The sequence below is a fragment of the Procambarus clarkii genome, chromosome 57 (assembly GCF_040958095.1).
Source record: "Procambarus clarkii isolate CNS0578487 chromosome 57, FALCON_Pclarkii_2.0, whole genome shotgun sequence".
NCBI classification, from domain to species: domain Eukaryota; kingdom Metazoa; phylum Arthropoda; class Malacostraca; order Decapoda; family Cambaridae; genus Procambarus; species Procambarus clarkii.
This window is the reverse complement of record NC_091206.1, coordinates 34,752,852-34,780,126: the sequence shown is the minus strand read 5'-3', so window position 1 is coordinate 34,780,126 and position 27,275 is coordinate 34,752,852. Positions and strand designations below refer to the sequence as shown.

At 47.0% G+C, this 27,275-nt stretch overlaps 1 long non-coding RNA gene across 1 annotated transcript in view; it reads left to right on the top strand.

Moving 5' to 3' along the window:
- LOC138353295 (uncharacterized) overlaps positions 1 to 27,275 on the top strand; it is a 341,145-nt gene that overhangs the window by 266,145 nt on the left and 47,725 nt on the right. Inside the window, exon 3 of the long non-coding RNA XR_011223113.1 lies at positions 20,010 to 20,081. This is a non-coding gene — a long non-coding RNA (uncharacterized lncRNA). The remainder of the gene's footprint in view (positions 1 to 20,009; positions 20,082 to 27,275) is intronic.

Sequence of the window (27,275 nt, the reverse complement as noted above, 5' to 3'; positions counted from 1 at the left end):
TCACACCAGCCATCATGTGACACCACCAGTCACATACCAGCCAGCATGTGACACCACCAGTCACCAGCCAGCAGGTGACACCACCAGTCTCACACCAGCCAGCATGTGATATTACCAGCCAGCATGTGACACCACCAGTCTCACACCAGCCAGCATGTGACACCACTAGTCACACACCATCCAGCATGTGACACCACCAGTCACACACCAGCCAGCATGTGACACCACCAGTCTCACACCACCCAGCATGTGACACCACCAGTCACACACCAGCCAGCATGTGACACCACCAGTCACCAGCCAGCATGTGACACCACCAGTCTCACACCAGCCATCATGTGACACCACCAGTCACATACCAGCCAGCATGTGACACCTCCAGTCACCAGCCAGCATGTGACACCACCACCCAGCATGTGACACCACCAGTCTCACACCAGCCAGCATGTGACACCACCAGTCTCACACCAGCCAGCATGTGACACCACCAGTCACACACCAGCCAGCATGTGACACCACCAGTCTCACACCAGCCAGCATGTGATATCACCAGTCTCACACCACCCAGCATGTGACACCACCAGTCACACACCAGCCAGCATGTGACACCACCAGTCACCAGCCAGCATGTGACACCAGTCTCACCAGCCAGCATGTGACACCACCAGTCACACACCGGCCTGCATGTGACACCACCAGTCACACACCAGCCAGCATGTGACACCACCAGTCACACACCAGCCAGCATGTGACACCACCAGTCACACACCAGCCAGCATGTGACACCACCAGTCTCACACCAGCTAGCATGTGACACCACCAGTCTCACACCAGCCAGCATGTGACACCACCAGCCAGCATGTGACACCACCAGTCTCACACCAGCCAGCATGTGACACAACCAGTCACACACCAGTCAGCATGTGACACCACCAGTCACACACCAGCCAGCATGTGACACCACCAGTCTCACACCAGCCAGCATGTGACACCACCAGTCACACCAGCCAGTATGTGACACCACCAGTCAAACACCAGCCAGCATGTGACACCACCATTCACACCAGCCAGCATGTGACACCAGCCAGAATGTGACACCACCAGCCAGCATGTGACACCACCAGCGAGCATGTGACACCAGTCTCACACCAGCCAGCATGTGACACCACCAGTCGCACACCAACCAGCATGTGACACCACCAGTCACACACCAGCCAGCACGTGACACCAGTCTCACACCAGCCAGCATGTGACACATTCAGTCTCGCACCAGCCATCAGCATGTGACACCACCAGTCTCACACCAGCCAGCATGTGACACCACCAGCCAGCATGTGACACCACCAGTCTCACACCAACCAGAATGGGACACCACCAGTCTCACACCAGCCAGCATGTGACACCACCAGCCAGCATGTGACACCACCAGCCAGCATGTGACACCACCAGTCTCACACCAGCCAGCATGTGACACCACCAGTCTCACACCACCCAGCATGTGACACCACCAGTCACACACCAGCCAGCATGTGACACCACCAGTCACCAGCCAGCATGTGACACCACCAGTCTCAAAGCAGCCAGCATGTGACACCACCAGTCTCACACCAGCCATCATGTGACACCACCAGTCACATACCAGCCAGCATGTGACACCACCAGTCACCAGCCAGCATGTGACACCAACAGTCACACACCAGCCAGCATGTGACACCACCAGTCTCACACCAGCCAGCATGTGACACCACCAGTCTCACAGCAGCCAGAATGTGACACCACCAGTCTCACACCAGCCAGCATGTGACACCACCAGTCTCACATTAGCCAGCATGTGACACCAGTCACACCAGCTAGCATGTAACACTATCAGCCAGCATGTGACACCACCAGCCAGCATGTGACACAACCAGTCACACACCAGCCAGCATGTGACACCACCAGTCTCACACCAGCCAGCATGTGACACCACCAGTCACACAGCAGCCAGCATGTGACACCACCAGTCTCACACCAGCCAGCATGTGACACCACCAGTCTCACACCAGCCAGCATGTGAACCCACCAGTACCACACCAGCTAGCATGTGACACCACCAGTCGCACACCAACCAGCATGTGACACCACCAGTCACACACCAGCCAGCATGTGACACCAGTCTCACACCAGCCAGCATGTGACACCTTCAGTCTAGCACCAGCCATCAGCATGTGACACCACCAGTCTCGCACCAGCCAGCATGTGACACCACCAGCCAGCATGTGACACCACCAGTCTCACACCACCCAGCATGGGACACCACCAGTCTCACACCAGCCAGCATGTGACACCACCAGCCAGCATGTGACACCACCAGTCTCACACCAGCCAGCATGTGACACCACCAGTCTCACACCACCCAGCATGTGACACCACCAGTCACACACCAGCCAGCATGTGACACCACCAGTCACCAGCCAGCATGTGACACCACCAGTCTCACAGCAGCCAGCATGTGACACCACCAGTCTCATACCAGCCATCATGTGACACCACCAGTCACATACCAGCCATCATGTGACACCACCAGTCACCAGCCAGCATGTGACACCACCAGCCAGCATGTGACACCACCAGTCTCACACCAGCCAGAATGTGATATCACCAGCCAGCATGTGACACCACCAGTCTCACACCAGCCAGCATGTGACACCACCAGTCACACACCAGCCAGCATGTGACACCACCAGTCTCACAAAAGCCAACATGTGACACCACCAGCCAGCATGTGACACCACCAGTCACACACCAGCCAGCATGTGACACCACCAGTCACACACCAGCCAGCATGTGACACCAGTCTCACACCAGCCAGCATGTGACACCACCAGTCACACCAGCTAGCATGTGACACCACCAGCCAGCATGTGACTCCAACAGCCAGCATGTGACACCACCAGTCTCACACCAGCCAGCATGTGACACCACCAGTCACACACCAGCAAGCATGTGACACCATCAGTCACACACCAGCCAGCATGTGACACCACCAGTCACCAGCCAGCATGTGACACCACCAGTCTCACAGCAGCCAGCATGTGACACCACCAGTCTCACACCAGCCATCATGTGACACCACCAGTCACATACCAGCCAGTATGTGACACCACCAGTCACCAGCCAGCATGTGACACCACCAGCCAGCATGTGACACCACCAGTCTCACTCCAGCCAGCATGTGATATCACCAGCCAGCATGTGACACCACCAGTCTCACACCAGCCAGCATGTGACACCACCAGTCACACACCAGCCAGCATGTGACACCACCAGTCTCACACCAGCCAACATGTGACACCACCAGCCAGCATGTGACACCACCAGTCACACACCAGCTAGCATGTGACACCACCAGTCACACACCAGCCAGCATGTGACACCACCAGTCACACACCAGCCAGCATGTGACACCAGTCTCACACCAGCCAGCATGTGACACCACAAGTCACACACCGGCCTGCATGTGACACCACCCGTCACACACCAGCCAGCATGTGACACCACTAGTCACACACCAGCCAGCATGTGACACCAGTCACACACCAGACAGCATGTGACACGACCAGTCTCACACCAGCTAGCATGTGACACCACCAGTCTCACATAAGCCAGCATGTGACACCACCAGCCAGCATGTGACACCAGTCTCAAACCAGCCAGCATGTGACACAACCAGTCACACACCAGTCAGCATGTGACACCATCAGTCACACACCAGCCAGCATGTGACACCACCAGTCTCACACCAGCCAGCATGTGACACCACCAGTCACACACCAGCCAGCATGTGACACCAGTCTCACACCAGCCAGCATGTGACACCACAAGTCACACACCGGCCTGCATGTGACACCACCCGTCACACACCAGCCAGCATGTGACACCACTAGTCACACACCAGCCAGCATGTGACACCACCAGTCACACACCAGACAGCATGTGACACGACCAGTCTCACACCAGCTAGCATGTGACACCACCAGTCTCACATAAGCCAGCATGTGACACCACCAGTCTCAAACCAGCCAGCATGTGACACAACCAGTCACACACCAGTCAGCATGTGACACCATCAGTCACACACCAGCCAGCATGTGACACCACCAGTCTTACACCAGCCAGCATGTGACACCACCAGTCACACACCAGCCAGCATGTGACACCAGTCTCACACCAGCCAGCATGTGACACCACAAGTCACACACCGGCCTGCATGTGACACCACCCGTCACACACCAGCCAGCATGTGACACCACTAGTCACACACCAGCCAGCATGTGACACCACCAGTCACACACCAGACAGCATGTGACACGACCAGTCTCACACCAGCTAGCATGTGACACCACCAGTCTCACATAAGCCAGCATGTGACACCACCAGCCAGCATGTGACACCACCAGTCTCAAACCAGCCAGCATGTGACACAACCAGTCACACACCAGTCAGCATGTGACACCATCAGTCACACACCAGCCAGCATGTGACACCACCAGCCAGCATGTGACACCACCAGTCTCACACCAGCCAGCATGTGACACCACCAGTCACACACCAGCCAGCATGTGACACCACCAGTCAAACACCAGCCAGCATGTGACACCACCATTCACACCAGCCAGCATGTGACACCACCAGCCAGCATGTCACACCACCAGCGAGCATGTGACACCAGTCTCACACCAGCCAGCATGTGACACCACCAGTCGCACACCAACCAGCATGTGACACCACCAGTCACACACCAGTTAGCACGTGACACCAACAGTCACACCAGCTAGCATGTGACACCACCAGCCAGCATGTGACACCACCTGCCAGCATGTGACACCAGTCACACACCAGCCAGCATGTGACACCACTAATCTCACACCAGCCAGCATGTGACACCACCAGTCACACACCAGCCAGCATGTGACACCACCAGTCTCACACCAGCCAGCATGTGACTACACCAGTCTCACATCAGCCAGCATGTGAACCCACCAGTACCACACCAGCTAGCATGTGACACCACCAGTCGCACACCAACCAGCATGTGACACCACCAGTCACACACCAGCCAGCATGTGACACCAGTCTCACACCAGCCAGCATGTGACACCTTCAGTCTAGCACCAGCCATCAGCATGTGACACCACCAGTCTCACACCAGCCAGCATGTGACACCACCAGCCAGCATGTGACACCACCAGCCAGCATGTGACACCACCAGTCTCACACCACCCAGCATGGGACACCACCAGTCTCACACCAGCCAGCATGTGACACCACCAGCCAGCATGTGACACCACCAGTCTCACACCAGCCAGCATGGGACACCACCAGTCTCACACCACTTAGCATGTGACACCAGTCACACACCAGCCAGCATGTGACACGACCAGTCACCAGCAAGCATGTGACACCACCAGTCTCACAGCAGCCAGCATGTGACACCACCAGTCTCACACCAGCCATAATGTGACACCACCAGTCACATACCAGCCAGCATGTGACACCACCAGTCACCAGCCAGCATGTGACACCACCAGCCAGCATGTGACACCACCAGTCTCACACCAACCAGCATGTGATATCACCAGCCAGCATGTGACACCACCAGTCTCAAACCAGCCAGCATATGACACCACCAGTCACACACCAGCCAGCATGTGACACCACCAGTCTCACACCAGCCAACATGTGACACCACCAGCCAGCATGTGACGCCACCAGTCACACACCAGCCAGCATGTGACACCACCAGTCACACACCAGCCAGCATGTGACACCAGTCTCACACCAGCCAGCATGTGACACCGCCAGTCACACACAGGCCTGCATGTGACACCACCAGTCACACACCAGCCAGCATGTGACACCACCAGTCACACACCAGCCAGCATGTGACACCACCAGTCACACACCAGCCAGCATGTGACACCACCAGTCTCACACCAGCTAGCATGTGACACCACCAGCCAGCATGTGACACCACCAGTCTCACACCAGCCAGCATGTGACACAACCAGTCACACACCAGCAAGCATGTGACACCATCAGTCACACACCAGCTAGCATGTGACACCACCAGTCACCAGCAAGCATGTGACACCACCAGTCTCACAGCAGTCAGCATGTGACACCACCAGTCTCACACCAGCCATCATGTGACACCACCAGTCACATACCAGCCAGCATGTGACACCACCAGTCACCAGCCAGTATGTGACACCACCAGCCAGCATGTGACACCACCAGTCTCACACCAGCCAGCATGTGATATCACCAGCCAGCATGTGACACCACCAGTCTCACACCAGCCAACATGTGACACCACCAGTCACACCAGCCAGCATGTGACACCACCAGTCTCACACCAGCCAACATGTGACACCACCAGCCAGCATGTGACACCACCAGTCTCACACCAGCCAGCATGTGATATCACCAGCCAGCATGTGACACCACCAGTCTCACACCAGCCAACATGTGACACCACCAGTCACACCAGCCAGCATGTGACACCACCAGTCTCACACCAGCCAACATGTGACACCACCAGCCAGCATGTGACACCACCAGTCACACACCAGCCAGCATGTGACACCAGTCTCACACCAGCCAGCATGTGACACCGCCAGTCACACACCGGCCTGCATGTGACACCACCAGTCACACACCAGCCAGCATGTGACACCACCAGTCACACACCAGCCAGCATGTGACACCACCAGTCACACACCAGCCAGCATGTGACACCACCAGTCTCACACCAGCTAGCATGTGACACCACCAGTCTCACACTAGCCAGCATGTGACACCACCAGCCAGCATGTGACTCCACCAGTCTCACACCAGCCAGCATGTGACACAACCAGTCACACACCAGCAAGCATGTGACACCATCAGTCACACACCAGCAAGCATGTGACACCACCAGTCACCAGCCAGCATGTGACACCACCAGTCTCACAGCAGCCAGCATGTGACACCACCAGTCTCACACCAGCCATCATGTGACACCACCAGTCACATACCAGCCAGCATGTGACACCACCAGTCACCAGCCAGCATGTGACACCACCAGTCACCAGCCAGCATGTGACACCACCAGTCTCACACCAGCCAGCATGTGATATCACCAGCCAGAATGTGACACCACCAGTCTCATCAGCCAACATGTGACACCACCAGTCACACACCAGCCAGCATGTGACACCACCAGTCTCACACCAGCCAACATGTGACACCACCAGCCAGCATGTGACACCACCAGTCACACACCAGCTAGCATGTGACACCACCAGTCACACACCAGCCAGCATGTAACACCAGTCTCACACCAGCCAGCATGTGACACCACCAGTCACACACCGGCCTGCATGTGACACCACCAGTCACACACCAGCCAGCATGTGACACCACCAGTCACACACCAGCCAGCATGTGACACCACCAGCCAGCATGTGACACCACCAGTCACACACCAACCAGCATGTGACACCACCAGTCACACACCAGCCAGCATGTGGCACCACCAGTCTCACACCAGCCAGCATGTGACACCACCAGCCAGCATGTGACACCACCAGTCTCTCACCAGCCAGCATGTGACACCACCAGCCAGCATGTGACACCACCAGTCACACACCAGCCAGCATGTGACACCACCAGTCACACACAAGCCAGCATGTGACATCAGTCTCACACCAGCCAGCCAGCATGTGACACCACCAGTCTCACACCAGCCAGCATGTGACACCACCAGTCACACACCAGCCAGCATGTGACACGACCAGTCACACACCAGCCAGCATGTGACACCACCAGTCACACACCGGCCTGCATGTGACACCACCAGTCACACACCAGCCAGCATGTGACACCACCAGTCACACACCAGCCAGCATGTGACACCACCAGCCAGCATGTGACACCACCAGTCACACACCAACCAGCATGTGACACCACCAGTCACACACCAGCCAGCATGTGGCACCACCAGTCTCACACCAGCCAGCATGTGACACCACCAGCCAGCATGTAACACCACCAGTCTCACACCAGCCAGCATGTGACACCACCAGCCAGCATGTGACACCACCAGTCACACACCAGCCAGCATGTGACACCACCAGTCACACACAAGCCAGCATGTGACACCACCAGTCTCACACCAGCCAGCCAGCATGTGACACCACCAGTCTCACACCAGCCAGCATGTGACACCACCAGTCACACACCAGCCAGCATGTGACACGACCAGGCACACACCAGCCAGCATGTGACACCACCAGTCACACACCAGCCAGCATGTGATACCACCAGTCACACACTAGCCACCATGTGACACCACCAGTCTCACACCAGCCAGCATGTGACACCACCAGTCACACACAAGCCAGCATGTGACACCACCAGTCTCACACCAGCCAGCATGTGACACCACCAGTCTCACACCAGCCAGCATGTGACACCACCAGTCACACACCAGCCAGCATGTGACACCACCAGTCTCACACCAGCCAGCATGTGACACCACCAGTCACACACCAGCCAGCATGTGACACCACCAGTCACACACCAGCCAGCATGTAACACCAGTCTCACACCAGCCAGCATGTGACACCACCAGTCACACACCGGCCTGCATGTGACACCACCAGTCACACACCAGCCAGCATGTGACACCACCAGTCACACACCAGCCAGCATGTGACACCACCAGCCAGCATGTGACACCACCAGTCACACACCAACCAGCATGTGACACCACCAGTCACACACTAGCCACCATGTGACACCACCAGTCTCACACCAGCCACCATGTGACACCACCAGTCTCACACCAGCCAGCATGTGACACCACCAGTCTCACACCAGCCAGCATGTGACACCAGTAGTAGGGTGGAAGACGCACAGACGATTTTTTTTTTGGGGGCGGAGGACCCCTGTGCGGTGTAAGACGCACAGGTAATTTTTTTGTTTTTCTGCGAAATATCGTGTCTGTAAGCCAGGGTTTTCAGGTAAATTTTGTCAGTCACAGATTTTAGAAGTAAGGATTTCTTATGATGAAAATAATTTCCGAGACTTAGAAGTTTGTTTAGGGCTTATGGGACAAATTCAAGTAACGTATGTAGCTCTTTAGGGTTTCCATGAGAACTCTACGGACATATTTTACATGTTTTCAACTTACAAATATCGTCTATGTAAGCCATAGTTTTCATGTAAATTTAGAAATTCGTGTTTGTGAGCCAGGGTTTTCAGGTCTCGTACATCACACCCCCCTCCCTCCCCCCGTACCTCGCAATCTCTCGCGTCACCTTTATTTACCTTAGGCCCAGCCAGCCAGGTTACCTCTTATCATATCGTATCTTATCTTCTCCATAATATCTTGACCGTCCCTCCTCTCTCTCTCTCCTTTCATTCAGTTCAGCTATTTTCCAACATCGTATGTTTGCTCCTTTTCATTAAGCAAGTCAGTTTTACACAAATAAATCGTGTTAGTAAGCAAGTTCTAGCTCACGTTCCCCCACCTTAGTCCCCTGTCGTATAATAAATACTATCATTCCAATCCCTCTAAAATTTTAAAATAATCATATTTCAAACGTAGTTCAATACAGTAATTTAGTTACCAAGCTCCAGCGCTTGTCCTCCGCCTTAGCTCTCTCTCGTATCTTCGTTAGTAACAGTCCAATTTCCCTGAAATTTTTACCCTCTGTATTTCAGGCTCCGTAAATAAGATCAAAACAGTTATCGAGCTCCAGCGCTTGTCCCCCGCCTTAGTTCTCTTTCATATCTTGTAAATAATACATCAATTCCCCTGAAATTTTTACCCTCTGTATTTCAGACACCGTAAATAAAATCAAGTCAGTTATCAAGCTCCAGCTCTCGTCCCCGCCTTAGTTCTCCTTCGTATCTTTGTAAATAACCCATCAATTTCCCTAAAATTAAAAGCAGACATACTTCAAAGTTAGTAAATAAGATCAAGTCAGTTATCGAGCTCCAGCTCTCGTCCCCGCCTTAGTTCTCCTTCGTATCTTTGTAAATAACCCATCAATTTCCCTAAAATTAAAAGCAGACATACTTCAAAGTTAGTAAATAAGATCAAGTCAGTTATCGAGCTCCAGCTCTCGTCCCCGCCTTAGTTCTCCTTCGTATCTTTGTAAATAACCCATCAATTTCCCTAAAATTAAAAGCAGACATACTTCAAAGTTAGTAAATAAGATCAAGTCAGTTACTGAGCTACAGCTCTCGTCCCCCACCCTCTTCCACCCTCAAGTCTTTGTAAATAACCCATCAATTTCCCTGAAATTATTACCCTCTGTATTTCAGACATAGTAAATATGATGTAAACAATTATAAAACTCTAGCTCTTGTCCTCTGTCCAAGTTCACTCCTTTAAATTCATTACTATCAGTCCAAATTCCCCAGAAATTTAAACACCCAACTACATTTTCAGACATAGTAAATAAAAACCAGTTCAGTTATCAAGTTTCAACTCTTGTGCCCCAGCTTAGTTCATTTGTGCAAGTTCTTTATTTTCCAACTAAATCACCCTGAGATTTAAGATCACCTTATTTTCTAACGTAGTAAAATTAATCTGGACATTAGCCTTAGATCATCAGACATAAATATATTCGATCAAGTCCGTCTCCAGCTTATCTCTTATCCGAGTACACACATAACCCCAACCTGTTTAATTATCTTTCACCCCCTCCCACCTTCCTCCATCTCATCCAAGTCTCATAAATTTAAATGTAGCTGTTAATTTGCGTTCTTTCCCCGTTCATAGCATATTCTCTGTAAGTTCAGATCTGTACTTAGTCTTACATATTCTCTAGTTCTTTCCCATTTTATACAAGACTTAAACAACTATTACCGTCTCCTCTATCTTATTTAAACATGAGTCATATGTAAATATACCCGACTCTTTCCATCCATTACAAGTCCTAGCTTGTTCACCGCCCAACTCACTACGCTATTTCTACTCTACATGTTATAGCATGTTTTCCGCTCATCTTGGTACCAACCCTTACAATCTCTCTCTCTCTCTCATTCCTTTACATGTCTCAGCATGTTCGCCTCGCATCTTACTACGCTGTCTACTTTACATGTTGTAGCGTGTATTACTGTGTCCCATATCTTATTTAAACATGAGTCATATGTAAATATACCCGACTCCTTCCATCCATTACAAGTCCTAGCTTGTTCACCGCCCAACTCACTACACTGTCTACTTTACATGTTGTAGCATGTTTTCCGCACATCTTGATACCATCCCTTACAATCTCTCAATCCTTTACACATCCCAACTTTCAACCCTTTCTTACAATTTTCCTCCATCCCTCCGCTACATGTTCTTACCCGTTCATTACAGTCCACTACATATTCTCTAATCATCTCTGTACTAATTCTCAAAACTAGTTGTTTCTGTCATTTTAGTAAGTAAGTAAGTAGATCATCGTTATTAACAACGACAACAACAACAACAGTAACATTACTAATTCACAGTAAGTTACTACTGAGCATTTGGCAGTTATCCATTTTCAAAATAAGGTCAATATAAATCATTCTAAGACATCTTCGTACAATTAAAGATACTTGCCTGTGCACTAAGCCATTACTTACAGTAGCATCTTAAGGCATTGTTTTCGTAACTCAGTTTTATTAAACATACACCTTCATTAGTCAAAGGAAAACTTTTCAAGTCATTGTATTCAATATTTCCGTTAAACTTACTACATCATGTCATTATTCGGTTTCATAATTAAGTACTTGTTTCAGTCCTCCAATGTAATAAGCAAATTATTCTATTAAGGATAAAGAAATCTTATTTAGAAGAGACATTAAGTTTATTACAACAGTTAACGCATACAGTTATTCTTAGTAGTTATACAAGTGTTCAAGAAATCTTAAGTGTTCAAGAAGCAATCATATACAAGTGTTCTTAGTAGTTATACAAGTGTTCAAGAAAATCATATACAAGTGTTCAAGAAGCAATTGGATTTATTATATATAAAATATTTCCTCTACAAATTGGACAGCATTTCAGAGCTAAAAGACAACCACTGCATGTCACCATATGTTTACATGGTAGTATTACAATATTTATATTTTTATCCATACAAACTCTGCATAAAATATCTTCTTCCCAAGATTGTTCTGTACAGTCCTTGTTTTCAACAGTGTTAGTACAAGTCTCCGGTAAATTTTTCAATCCCAGATCTTCAAGCGTAACTTCTTGTTCCTTTTTATCATCAACTGCTTCATAAATTAAGTCCCGTACCCGTAAATAAATATCTGTTCCCTCTTGCATATACCTCAACACGATTTCTAGACATCTACTTTGTATAATAAAAGGTAACAAATCTCTGGATTCCTTAAGGTACTCACTTAAAGCATATCTTATACTCTCAACAGGTATTAATTTTTGATGAATCAGATGTTTGAACTTATCCATACCCTCCATTAAGATATTAATTAAATCATTGTCTATAGGTTTTATAGGTAATGGTATTGTCAATCTAGCATTCTTAACAAATTCCTTGCCCCTTGCAAGAATAATGTAAGCACATTCTGGACTACATCTCGCATGTAACGTCCAAGGATCATCTTCTGGTCTCCAATTTCGTATTCCACAGGCGCAGTGATAGCAGCAGACGTGGTCACTTATACCTGAAAACCATAAAACAATCCAGCATTATCTCGTTACTATCTTTTAACTAATATTCATTATTTCTTTACTTATAACTCTATTAAGTTTAAAATAGTTAAAACACTTCATACCACAGTAAAAAAAACCAGCTTCTGCCAGCTCATGAGAAGTTTGCTTGACGCTTCCAGGCCATGTCATATCAAATGTCTCTAGGCGACATTTATAAGTTACCAATCCTGGATTCAGCGATTTCCTAAATTTGATCAATCCCAGATCTTCCTTAGGAGGAGCACCACCTAAAAAAATATAACGTAGTTACGTAAATTATTCTTTAGAAGAATAAGAAGTATCTATTTAAGCAATCAAGTTTTGTACAGAGTATATAAGACTGGTATAAAAATACATCATAAGAATATATACTTACTACTATCACTTATTTTCTTATTTCCCAGTTCTATTTTATGGGAAACAAATTCTAGTCCATATTTGAAAGCTATCTCAGACACCTCTAAAGAAACATTGTCACTCCTCTTGCCTCTAATAAAGGCACAGTCTTGATTAATGATCTTATGACGTCTTCTGGGGGTATCACCAACAATCCATGCACCTACTATACAATAACAAAATGCACACAAACAGTAATCACTATTGCGAAGGTAATAGAACCCATCTTCAACTAAGTCAATAGGGTTTAACCACTTAATGGGCCAATCCACAAATGTTTGTAGTCTAACTCCTGCACATTTAAGGCTTTCTATACTGTAAAACTTCCAGGCACACAAAGGATCCATCGTGTGAGGGCAGCACTAACTATTAGAGTAGGATAAGCAAGTATATATATCCCTAAAATAAGTATCGTACATCGCTACATATTTAACAGTTTCCCCATTTATAATAGACAGTAATCTCCTCTAAATACTTCTCTATTTAAAAATCCTTAAAGTTTCATAATTAAATAAAGCTCTTATATAAATACTTAGTAAACTACTTTCATTATTTATTAGACTTATTAGAAAAATACATCACTTTTGGCAATCTCGCTAAAAGTATACTGTTACGTCATTATTCGTAGCTGCCGTACATAATGATAGATATATATATAATTTAGTAGTAAATTCTTATTTAATCTAATTAAAATATATGCTTAAAGCATCTATATCCTAAAATGAAATATACTATTAGTTATAATGTAATATATAATATCACTCTAAGGTAACAAAAATCCTTATTAATATATTCAAATAAGTGGTAACTTTTACATTTCCCCCAATATAAGAGCGCGGACCTCACATAGGGATATTATTACGACTATCTGGATCGTATCTACTACCTTACGAGGAAGAAAATTCACCATGGATACTGTTCTGACAACTTGTCAGGGTTATTTAACCGACGATTCATTTTGTAATAATGAAACCTGTATTGTGTACGGAGTGAACTGTATACCACCAGTCACACACCAGCCAGCATGTGACACCACCAGTCACACACAAGCCAGCATGTGACACCACCAGTCTCACACCAGCCAGCCAGCATGTGACACCACCAGTCTCACACCAGCCAGCATGTGACACCACCAGTCACACACCAGCCAGCATGTGACACGACCAGTCACACACCAGCCAGCATGTGACACCACCAGTCACACACCAGCCAGCATGTGACACCACCAGTCACACACTAGCCACCATGTGACACCACCAGTCTCACACCAGCCAGCATGTGACACCACCAGTCACACACAAGCCAGCATGTGACACCACCAGTCTCACACCAGCCAGCATGTGACACCACCAGTCTCACACCAGCCAGCATGTGACACCACCAGTCACACACCAGCCAGCATGTGACACCACCAGTCTCACACCAGCCAGCATGTGACACCACCAGTCACACACCAGCCAGCATGTGACACCACCAGTCACACACCAGCCAGCATGTGACACCACCAGTCTCTCACCAGCCAGCATGTGACACCACCAGCCAGCATGTGACACCACCAGTCACACACCAGCCAGCATGTGACACCACCAGTCACACACCAGCCAGCATGTGACACCACCAGTCTCACACCAGCCAGCATGTGACCACCAGTCTCACACCAGCCAGCATGTGACACCACTAGTCACACACCAGCCAGCATGTGACACCACCAGCCAGCATGTGACACCACCAGTCTCACACCAGCCAGCATGTGACACCACCAGTCTCACACCAGCCAGCATGTGACACCACCAGTCTCACACCAGCCAGCATGTGACACCACCAGTCACACACCTGCCAGCATGTGACACCACCAGTCTTACACCAGCCACCATGTGACACCACCAGTCTCACACCAGCCAGCATGTGACACCACCAGTCACACACAAGCCAGCATGTGACACCACCAGTCTCACACCAGCCAGCATGTGACACCACCAGTCTCACACCAGCCAGCATGTGACACCACCAGTCTCACACCAGCCAGCATGTTACACCACCAGTCACACACCAGCCAGCATGTGACACCAACAGTCTCACACCAGCCAGCATGTGACACCACCAGTCACACACCAGCCAGCATGTGACACCACCAGTCACACACCAGCCAGCATGTGACACCACCAGTCTCACACCAGCTAGCATGTGACACCACCAGTCTCACACTAGCCAGCATGTGACACCAGTCACACACAAGCCAGCATGTGACACCACCAGTCACACACCAGCCAGCATGTGACACCACCAGTCTCACACCAGCCAGCATGTGACACCACCAGTCTCACACCAGCCAGCATGTGAACCCACCAGTACCACACCAGCTAGCATGTGACACCACCAGTCGCACACCAACCAGCATGTGACACCACCAGTCACACACCAGCCAGCATGTGACACCAGTCTCACACCAGCCAGCATGTGACACCTTCAGTCTAGCACCAGCCATCAGCATGTGACACCACCAGTCTCACACCAGCCAGCATGTGACACCACCAGCCAGCATGTGACACCACCAGTCTCACACCACCCAGCATGGGACACCACCAGTCTCACACCAGCCAGCATGTGACACCACCAGCCAGCATGTGACACCACCATTCTCACACCAGCCAGCATGGGACACCACCAGTCTCACACCACTTAGCATGTGACACCACCAGTCACACACCAGCCAGCATGTGACACGACCAGTCACCAGCAAGCATGTGACACCACCAGTCTCACAGCAGCCAGCATGTGACACCACCAGTCTCACACCAGCCATCATGTGACACCACCAGTCACATACCAGCCAGCATGTGACACCACCAGTCAGCATGTGACACCACCAGCCAGCATGTGACACCACCAGTCTCACACCAACCAGCATGTGATATCACCAGCCAGCATGTGACACCACCAGTCTCAAACCAGCCAGCATATGACACCACCAGTCACACACCAGCCAGCATGTGACACCACCAGTCTCACACCAGCCAACATGTGACACCACCAGCCAGCATGTGACGCCACCAGTCACACACCAGCCAGCATGTGACACCACCAGTCACACACCAGCCAGCATGTGACACCAGTCTCACACCAGCCAACATGTGACACCACCAGCCAGCATGTGACGCCACCAGTCACACACCAGCCAGCATGTGACACCACCAGTCACACACCAGCCAGCATGTGACACCAGTCTCACACCAGCCAGCATGTGACACCGCCAGTCACACACCGGCCTGCATGTGACACCACCAGTCACACACCAGCCAGCATGTGACACCACCAGTCACACACCAGCCAGCATGTGACACCACCAGTCACACACCAGCCAGCATGTGACACCACCAGTCTCACACCAGCTAGCATGTGACACCACCAGTCTCACACTAGCCAGCATGTGACACCACCAGCCAGCATGTGACACCACCAGTCTCACACCAGCCAGCATGTGACACAACCAGTCACACACCAGCAAGCATGTGACACCATCAGTCACACACCAGCCAGCATGTGACACCACCAGTCACCAGCCAGCATGTGACACCACCAGTCTCACAGCAGCCAGCATGTGACACCACCAGTCTCCCACCAGCCATCATGTGACACCAGTCACATACCAGCCAGCATGTGACACCACCAGTCACCAGCCAGTATGTGACACCACCAGCCAGCATGTGACACCACCAGTCTCACACCAGCCAGCCAGCATGTGACACCACCAGTCTCACACCAGCCAGCATGTGACACGACCAGTCACACACCAGCCAGCATGTGACACGACCAGTCACACACCAGCCAGCATGTGACACCACCAGTCACACACCGGCCTGCATGTGACACCACCAGTCACACACCAGCAAGCATGTGACACCACCAGTCACACACCAGCCAGCATGTGACACCACCAGCCAGCATGTGACACCACCAGCCAGCATGTGACACCACCAGTCACACACCAACCAGCATGTGACACCACCAGTCACACACCAGCCAGCATGTGGCACCACCAGTCTCACACCAGCCAGCATGTGACACCACCAGCCAGCATGTGACACCACCAGTCTCACACCAGCCAGCATGTGACACCACCAGTCACACACCAGCCAGCATGTGACACCACCAGTCACACACAAGCCAGCATGTGACACCACCAGTCTCACACCAGCCAGCCAGCATGTGACACCACCAGTCTCACACCAGCCAGCATGTGACACCACCAGTCACACACCAGCCAGCATGTGACACGACCAGTCACACACCAGCCAGCATGTGACACCACCAGTCACACACCAGCCAGCATGTGACACCACCAGTGACACACTAGCCACCATGTGACACCACCAGTCTCACACCAGCCAGCATGTGACACCACCAGTCACACACAAGCCAGCATGTGACACCACCAGTCTCACACCAGCCAGCATGTGACACCACCAGTCTCACACCAGCCAGCATGTGACACCACCAGTCACACACCAGCCAGCATGTGACACCACCAGTCTCACACCAGCCAGCATGTGACACCACCAGTCACACACCAGCCAGCATGTGACACCACCAGTCACACACCAGCCAGCATGTGACACCACCAGTCTCACACCAGCCAGCATGTGACACCACCAGCCAGCATGTGACACCACCAGTCACACACCAGCCAGCATGTGACACCACCAGTCACACACCAGCCAGCATGTGACACCACCAGTCTCACACCAGCCAGCATGTGACACCACCAGTCTCACACCAGCCAGCATGTGACACCACTAGTCACACACCAGCCAGCATGTGACACCACCAGCCAGCATGTGACACCACCAGTCTCACACCAGCCAGCATGTGACACCACCAGTCTCACACCAGCCAGCATGTGACACCACCAGTCACACACCAGCCAGCATGTGACACCACCATTCTCACACCTGCCAGCATGTGACACCACCAGTCACACACCAGCCAGCATGTGACACCACCAGTCTCACACCAGCCAGCATGTGACACCACCAGTCACACACCAGCCAGCATGTGACACCAACAGTCTCACACCAGCCAGCATGTGACACCACCAGTCACACACCAGCCAGCATGTGACACCACCAGTCACACACCAGCCAGCATATGACACCACCAGTCTCACACCAGCCAGCATGTGACACCACCAGTCACACACCAGCCAGCATGTGACACCACCAGTCTCACACCAGCCAACATGTGACACCACCAGTCTCACACCAGCCAGCATGTGACACCACCAGTCACACACCAGCCAGCATGTGACACCAACAGTCTCACACCAGCCAGCATGTGACACCACCAGTCTCACACCAGCCAGCATGTGACACCACCAGTCACACACCAGCCAGCATGTGACACCTCCAGTCACACACCAGCCAGTATGTGACACCACCAGTCACACACCAGCCAGCATGTGACACCACCAGCCAGCATGTGACACCACCAGCCAGCATGTGACACCACCAGTCTCACACCAGACGTCGTCACTCTGCACATCTTCCAACATTAAAGATAATGCAGACAGTCCACTTCCCTACAGCACATCGAGTAGTAACGGCAATGGAAAAAGAACATCCAGAGTTAAACTTTCCATCACAGTCAACCTGAAAGGAGAAATAATAATGACACTACAAGACCAACAGACTGCAAATCACTTAGAAAAATTAACAGTTCTGCAAGGGAAACCAGTATGCTTGGAGTAGCTGGACCTTTCAGAAAGATGCACAAGAGTCGTGCTTTTGGGATACCCAACTGACCTAACTCTTGTTCTAGAACACAAGCAAATCCTGAATGCGGAACGATGGCACACAAAAGTAGACAAACCCGCGACACGTCAGGTTCTGGTGACCGTCATGGGACATGTGCCAGAAGCAGTCAATCTTGGAAAATGGGGAATATAATGACAGAGACCATACGTCCTGGAACATGGTTCCATTATGGCCTAATACCAGGGGCATGGTTCCATGGCATGATACCAGGGGCATGGTTCCATGGCATGATACCAGGGGCATGGTTCCATTATGGCATGATACCAGGGGCATGGTTCCATTATGGCATGATACCAAGGGCATGGTTCCATTATGGCATGATACCAGGGGCATGGTTCCATTATGGCATGATACCAGGGGCATGGTTCCATTATGGCATGATACCAAGGGCATGGTTCCATTATGGCATGATACCAGGGGCATGGTTCCATTATGGCATGATACCAGGGGCATGGTTCCATTATGGCATGATACCAGGGGCATGGTTCCATTATGGCATGATACCAGGGGCATGGTTCCATTATGGCATGATACCAGGGGCATAGTTCCATTATGGCATGATACCTGGGGCATGGTTCCATTATGGCATGATACCTGGGGCATGGTTCCATTATGGCATGATACCTGGGGCATGGTTCCATTATGGCATGATACCAGGGGCATGGTTCCAATATGGCATGATACCAGCGGCATGGTTCCATTATGGCATGATACCAGGGGCATGGTTCCATTATGGCATGATACCTGGGGCATGGTTCCATTATGGCGCAATACCTGGGGCATGGTTCCATTATGGCGCAATACCTGGGGCATGGTTCCATTACCTTCATTAGCTCTAGAAATTCATCCATAAATTTCTTTTGGGTTTTTGAATGGTTTGCTGCCGGTGAGAGCTGACTATAACTAGATATTTTATATCTTCCAGCAGGTCATTAGTGAATGACTCTCAACATGTAACAAGATGATGTCAATAGGCAGAAAACTTAAGCTGTTATACAATGTTGTCCTCCGTTCCTTATTTCTGTTGCATCACTCACTGATTTTCCCAAAATTAATGTGAATATTTCTTCTTGCAGGAGGAGACTGGACTCACATTCCACCGACTTCCGGACTGATAAAAACAACGAGGATGTGATCACTTGTGTTAGGTACGATTGTTAAAATTATATATTTTTATGTAATGTAATAGTGTCTCACAAACTTTATGATGTGAAATTCAATAATGTATTGACTGTAGAAGACGCTTTTCGACATGTTGGTACTCCTTATTTTTATTATACTGACACACCCACACCGAGAGAGAGAGAGAGAGAGAGAGAGAGAGAGAGAGAGTATTCACCGGTTATAGATTACATGACTTACTATTTACAATACTTATAAAAGAGCATCTGCTGGAAACATTATGCACCTCACCTATGTACCTACTCACTGAGTAGGAGAGTCCTACAAAATAACGGCACCTAACTTAATCCTACAAAATACCTTAACATTCCTCCCCTTTGAATTAAACCGCCTACAGGTTAAGTCTATCAGGCGGTTGTATGACTCTTCCAGATTTTCTCAACTGGGACTCTTGGGCCCGTTACATCTGGAGAACCTTCTTCTGAGTTACTAACAGCAGAGTCCCTAGTATTATCTGTATCCACATTACCCCTGTTGAGCCTTGCTCTGCCTTCCTGTCTCCTGCAGGTGTTACCCCTTCATTATTAGCTTGAGCATCTCTATTTGCCTCATCCACACCCGATAGGACCTCAAAATTCCCAGTGACCCTTTGCATGGGTCACCCATTACCCATTACAAAATTCCTTGCATATACTGCATCTTCCTCTTTAAACAAAACTTCCTCTCCCTGAGCCAACTGATTGGCCGAGCTAGTTACAGATTTTTCTTGATCTAAATCTGTCTTTACTGCTACCATGTGCACGTTGAAGAACCTATTAAACAGTAATTCAGAAGGAGATTTACCAGTGATAGAATGAACAGCTTTTCTTTGATAATGCAAAAATCTTCAAAGCCTTGTACTAATAGTGGCTTCTGTAAATCACTGTGACTCGTCTTTTAAGGCTCTCACTGCTCTCTCAGCCAGACCATTTGAAGAAGGATTATAGGGGGCAGGTGTTACAGGTTTAATACCAATCTTTCTAAAAAAAATCCTCCATTTCCTCAGAAACAAAATAAGAAGCATTATCTGACACAACCATGTCTGTCAATCCAAAATTATAAAATGTTTTCCTGAGCAATTTACAAGTTACAGATGATGTCATGGAATTACACACATGAACATCCATAAATTTTGTGTATGAATCCACCACCACCAGGTAATATTTGTTATCCATAGGTCCAGCATAATCTATATGAAGTCTAGACCAGGGTTTCCCAGTGTATGGCCAGGAAAGTACTGGGGCCTGGGGTTTCTGATAATTCTTAAAGCAAATGTGTCAATTTTTAGTTACTTCAGCAATATCTTGGTCCATTTTTGGCCACCAAACCCAACTTCTAGCTTCTTCTTTCATAGCATTTATGCCATTATGGCCTAAATGTTCCAAAACCTTACATCTAAGTTCCAGAGGAACCCCCCATTCTATTCCCATATAAGAGTATATCCTGGTGAATACTAAGGTCAGCCTTTACCGCAGCATACTCTGACAATAATAAATTATCCTTCCAGCCATATTTGAGATTCTTCCTCAACAGATTTAATTTGGGATCTCTACCAGTTGCCTTCCTAATAGTCTGGAATGAAATATCCTCAAAAGACATAGTTTTCACCAGGTTAATTTACTCCACTGGAATACTGGAATTAAACTCTTCTGTAACAGGCAATCTACTTAATGCTCAGCCACTACATTATCCTTGCCCGACTTTAATACCAAATCATACTCAAACTGTGAAAGTAGCAATGCCCATAGTTGAATTCTAGTATTATCATTAACAAGAATTTGTTTACCTCTACCAAATAATCTTAACAGGGGTTAGGATTTTTTTCTGTTCTAGCCTTCTGTTCTGTTTTAGAAGTCTGTTCTAGCAAGACATTTCCTACCCATCAGAAAATACCTCAGTTTTTTTTCAGCATATACCAAATCTAAGGCTTCTTTGTCTAATTGGTAATAATTCTTCTCTGCATGAGATAATTTCTTGCTAGCAAAACAGACTGCTTTTTCCTGGCATCTACTTCCTGTAATAATACTCATCCCACTCGTACTGGGCAAGCATCAATCTCCAGTTTTAAAGGAAGTTTACCAGTAAAATTAGTGAGCACTGGAGAATTTATCAATTCCTGCTTAATATTCCTGAAATCCTTCTCATTCGCTGCCCACCTAACTCTAGCCCCTTTTTTCAATAATTTATACAAGTCAGCTAATTTTGTTGAAAAGTTCTTCACGAACTTACAAAAAGTATGTCACCATGCCTTCAAAAGACTGTACTTCCCCACTGATGTTGGGGCTGGGGGGGGGCTATATAGTAAATACGTTTTTGTGAGGAGTAAAGCCCTTACCTGAAATATGGTACCCCAGGTATTCAATGACATTGGTCTTCATTGCTGTTTCATCCGCATTAATCTTCACATTGTGCTCTTGCAGAAGATTCAAAACCTTTTCTAATCTTGTATCATACACTTCCTCATTCTCCCCGCATACAATAATGTCATCTAAAAAGCTAGCAACACCCTCAATGTTTACTAACAAATGGGACATGAATCACTGAAAAATTTCTGGAGACGAGGAGAGTCCAAAAGGGACTTTTACACTTAAATAACTCCTTATGAAAATTAATAACTAACAATTTCTGACACTCTGCATCTACAGGAGTTTGCAAGTAGGCATATTTCAGGTCAGTCTTAGAAAATTTTGCCCCCCTTGCAACCCAGGTACAACTCATCTATTTTTGGTAATGGGTATTTTTACAATGGATTAGGTTATTTAATTCTTTAAATATCTGCAGATTATCATGGATTTTGCGGTCTGCCTTCAACACTGGTACAGTTGGGGATGCCCATTCGCTATGTGGAATTGGCTCTAACATATACGATACGATAATTGGCATTATCGTATGCACTTAATGTTTTCCACATGTTTAACATTTAATTGTAACGTATCTGCCCACTCTCTAGACAGTGTTGACACTGCAGCACCGGTGTCCAATTTCAAGGGAACTAACTTCCCATCAATTACAAAAATTCACCACTTGTGACTTCACAGAACATACCTTCCTTTCCTTTCTCCGAATATTGTCTGCTTTCCTCACCTGCAGCTTCTTCAGACGGTTTACCTTCCTTTACTGTCTTGACCACAGTACCATTACCTCTTCTTCCTGCATTCCCTGGTCGTATCCTCTCCAAGACTTAGCTATTTGTTTTCAAGTTTTCTCTTCACACTTTTCTCAAGTGCCCTTTCTTGTCACAAAAGTTCCATATGTAGTCCTTAAACTTGAAGTAGCCACTACTGTATTTGTACTGTAACGTTTCTATTGTTACGTAAAGCATGGTGACAAATAAACACAGACACTAAGATACTATATATATATTTGCTCGAATATACAGAAGTACACAGGTGATACTTTGGTGTGAGTTGAGCGCACTGAGCGTCGGTACAGTATCTCGCAAGTGTCTGCTCTAGACCACACTTGAAAGTAGACTAGTTAATGTTTGTTATTCTGCTGCTTATATGCTCGGGCAACGCCTCACCTCATTCATCTCCAAAGGTTGACAGGAATATTAACAATGCATTTGGAGCGAGTATATTATTGGGATAATCTACTCGCTACAGTACCAAGAGTGTGATCTGTAGAATTACTCAAAGCTACCCAAAGTCACCACAAGCTACTCAGAGCCAGCTAGTATTACATAAGTAATGAAGAAATATGGTATATTTACTATAAAGTTGGTGCTGAGTGCAGAACATGATCAAACCTATTCTTACTCTGAAATAATCTAATTTCATAACGAAATTAAAAGTAAATATGTTCCAGGTGACGCCATAGGAAGTCGACGGTCCAAGCGACAATGTTGTTGATTGACTTATGCAAGATATATGGTTGCCTGGAGAGTGTTTGCTGGCGTATCAACCTCCTGAACACAGTGATCCAGTCGTCGCACATCTCTGCTCAAATTGTCGCAAATTTAAGTGGTGATATAAACAAGAAGAATGCGTATTTATAATAATATCGGTGTATACTGGCAGCAGGTTTTCATTTATACATGTCTCACTGAATATGACTGCATATTCTGTATTGATTATTTTCTGTTTTAAGGCTTCTATCCCTCTGACTAGTGCTCTTGCATCCGGGTTTAATTGGAAGAGGAGTTCTCCAAAAGTCATGTTCGTTCGAGGTGAAGAAAAAAAGAAATAAATAACTGAAGAATGTATTACACTTATTATAAAATTTACACAACATTTTGAACCAACATGGTTCATTCTCAAGTGATGTTACAGTACAGGAAATTTATATTTATACTATTAGTGGATCAGGTGACTACAAGTGGATCGAACAATGGGGTCAGGTGTGAACAAATGGAATGAACAATGAGTATACATTTCGCAGAGGCTCAAAGCAGTCATAGAACGACAACTGGAAACCATCTCAAGACCTTCAACGACTCATATCTTCACAGACGGATCAGTTGATCAAGAAGTTCTGCTGGGGCAGCAGTTTACACTACCAACCATGAAGCTTACTGGAGCATGAGTAGTGGGTGCTCAACATTGCAAACAGAATTATATGCCCTGAAGGAGGCATTCACTAATAAAGAGGTTCCTGTTTTTTTATTAGTACATCCAAGAATGGCAGACTGTTATTTTCACTATTTTCATTTGTAAATAGGAGGACTGACTCTAGATGGCTTTTTAGATCAATTAGTTCATCTGAGTCTTTTACTATGACGAATATGTCATCTACATAACGGCAGTATTCAATTGGTGTTTACCTACTACTGAAGACTCTGTCTTCGATAGTTCCCATGTAAAAATTAGCGAATAACACTCCTAAGGGGAGCCCATTGCTACTCCGTCTATTTGTAGATACATGTTACCTTGCGGACTGATGAAAGATGTCCTGTATCATGTCTATGGTGGTGTCGACTGGGACGTTGGTAAATAGGGATTCGGCATCCAGGGAAGCAATAATTTCATCGGGCTGTGTGGTTTTGATTAATTCTAGGAAATCTGCTGATTGTAGACTGTAATTGCCTGTAGTGTATGGAGGTAGGAGTTCGTTAAGCCTTTTTGCCAGGTGATAGGTTGGAGTTGGTATTTGGCTGATTATTGGGCGTAGTGGGTTACCTGTTACCTAGTAATAGTTTTGTTCACTTTGTGTTTAAGGTCTTCCACAGGTTCCTTGTGATTCGTTGAAATGTAGTGTCATCACTGAGGATGTCGCTGATTTTATTCATGTATTCTTGGGTAGTAATCATCACATATGCTGCTGTCTTGTCAGCTTCTCTTATTGTTACATCGTCCAGATTTTTTAGTTGTTTTGCTGCTTCGTTGATAATATAATAATATCCTACATAAATAGCCATAAAACATTTAATCTTTATTAAAAAAACGTGACTTGAAGTTAAATAAACTTCATAGGACAATAGTTTTGTTATATAGATACTAACGTTATTCATTGGTATTTGTTCACTACTTAAACTACCCATGTCTTTTTCGCTCATAAAACACCAAACCCTACACGCTCTCTGATATATTGCTTAATTAATTAATTAATTAATTAATTAACAGAGATTCACAAATAAAGATTATATTTGTATATGTTATCAGAGTGGTAGAGATAAAATAGTTTTTGTGAATCCATCACAGAGATGGATTCATCTTATTAGATAGGAAAGATATTTATATTTTGAACAAGGTTTTTGGCCAGCGCTCTCCCTATCAATGGGAACTACGACCTTTAGAAGATCAATGTTAACTTAAAAAACTTCTTGATACTGTAATATATGAAGTTTTCTATGTCATCATAAAGACAGAAATATAAGCTGCATGTTAATACTTTTGTATAAATATATATTTATTTATTTATTTATATATATATATATATATGTATATATATATACAAGAAGGTACATTGGGTTTATGAAAATACATAACATTAGTGTCTTTACATTCTTGTAAAGCCACTAGCACGCATATCGTTTCAGGCAGGTCATTAATCTAACAGATAATTTTAAGTAGGTAATTTATAAGAAAATTTGACATTAGTAGGTACATTAAAATAAAATTTGAGGGTTATCAACAGGTACATTGTAGCATAATTTGAGGATTATTTAAAGGCATTTTGAAGTAAAATATGCATTCAGTGTAACACCATGATATAAGAGGATAGCAATGATTACAAGGGTAAAGTAATGTACATGTTATGTAAAGGCTCATGTACATATATTGGCGGATTGGGTAGCACTAGATACAATGCGAGTTAAAAGCACTAAGTAGGAATATGAAGGTGAAATTAGGCACTTTTTTTTAATAAGGCAAAAGTTGGACAGCTTATCAATTCGTTAGTGAGTGAGTTCCATAGACTAGGTCCCTTTATTTGCATAGTGTTTTTACACAGATTAAGTTTGACTTCTGGGGATACCAAAGAGATATTTATTTCTGGTGTGGTGATTATGGGTTCAATTACATCTGTCCAGGAAGAGTTTCAGAACAGGGTTTGCATTTAAGAGCAGGGTTTTGAAAATCATTGATGTATATAAGAAATAGGAGAGGCACTAGGATGCTGCCCTGTGACACTCCTATGGTTAATGGTAGAGTGGGAGAGATTTTATCATTGATGGGGCTACATATTGGTGTCTGTCACTAAGATAGGATCATATATAGTTCAGGGCAAGGCCTCGGATTCCATAATGGTGGAGTTTAAGTAAGAGGTAGTTATGGTTAACAGAATCAAAGGCCTTTCTCAGGTCAATGAAGAGTCCAATCTGAAACTCATTTTTGTCAAGAGCTGAGTAGATTATATCAAGGAGACTAATAATTGCATCGTTGGTACTCTTTTTTAGGGAGCGGTAGCCAGACTGACCGGGACTTAATATGTTGAATTTTAGGTAGGTTTTTTAGTATGGTGAATTTTAGGTTTTAGGAGGTGGTGGTAGAGCTGTTTGTAAATAATTTGTTCAAATATTTTTGATAATATACGTAGATTTGATATTGTCTGTAATTGCTTATGTCTTTCGGATGAACCTTTATGAACTGGCGTTACTCTTGTTTTTTTAAGGGTATCAGGGAATGAATGACATACTAGAGATTTGCTGAACAGCAGAGCTTTGGGTGCACAAGGGCATGGGAGGTGCTCTTGTATACCATAGATGGTATTTCACTAATGTTCCCAGCTTTGGTTTCCAGTAA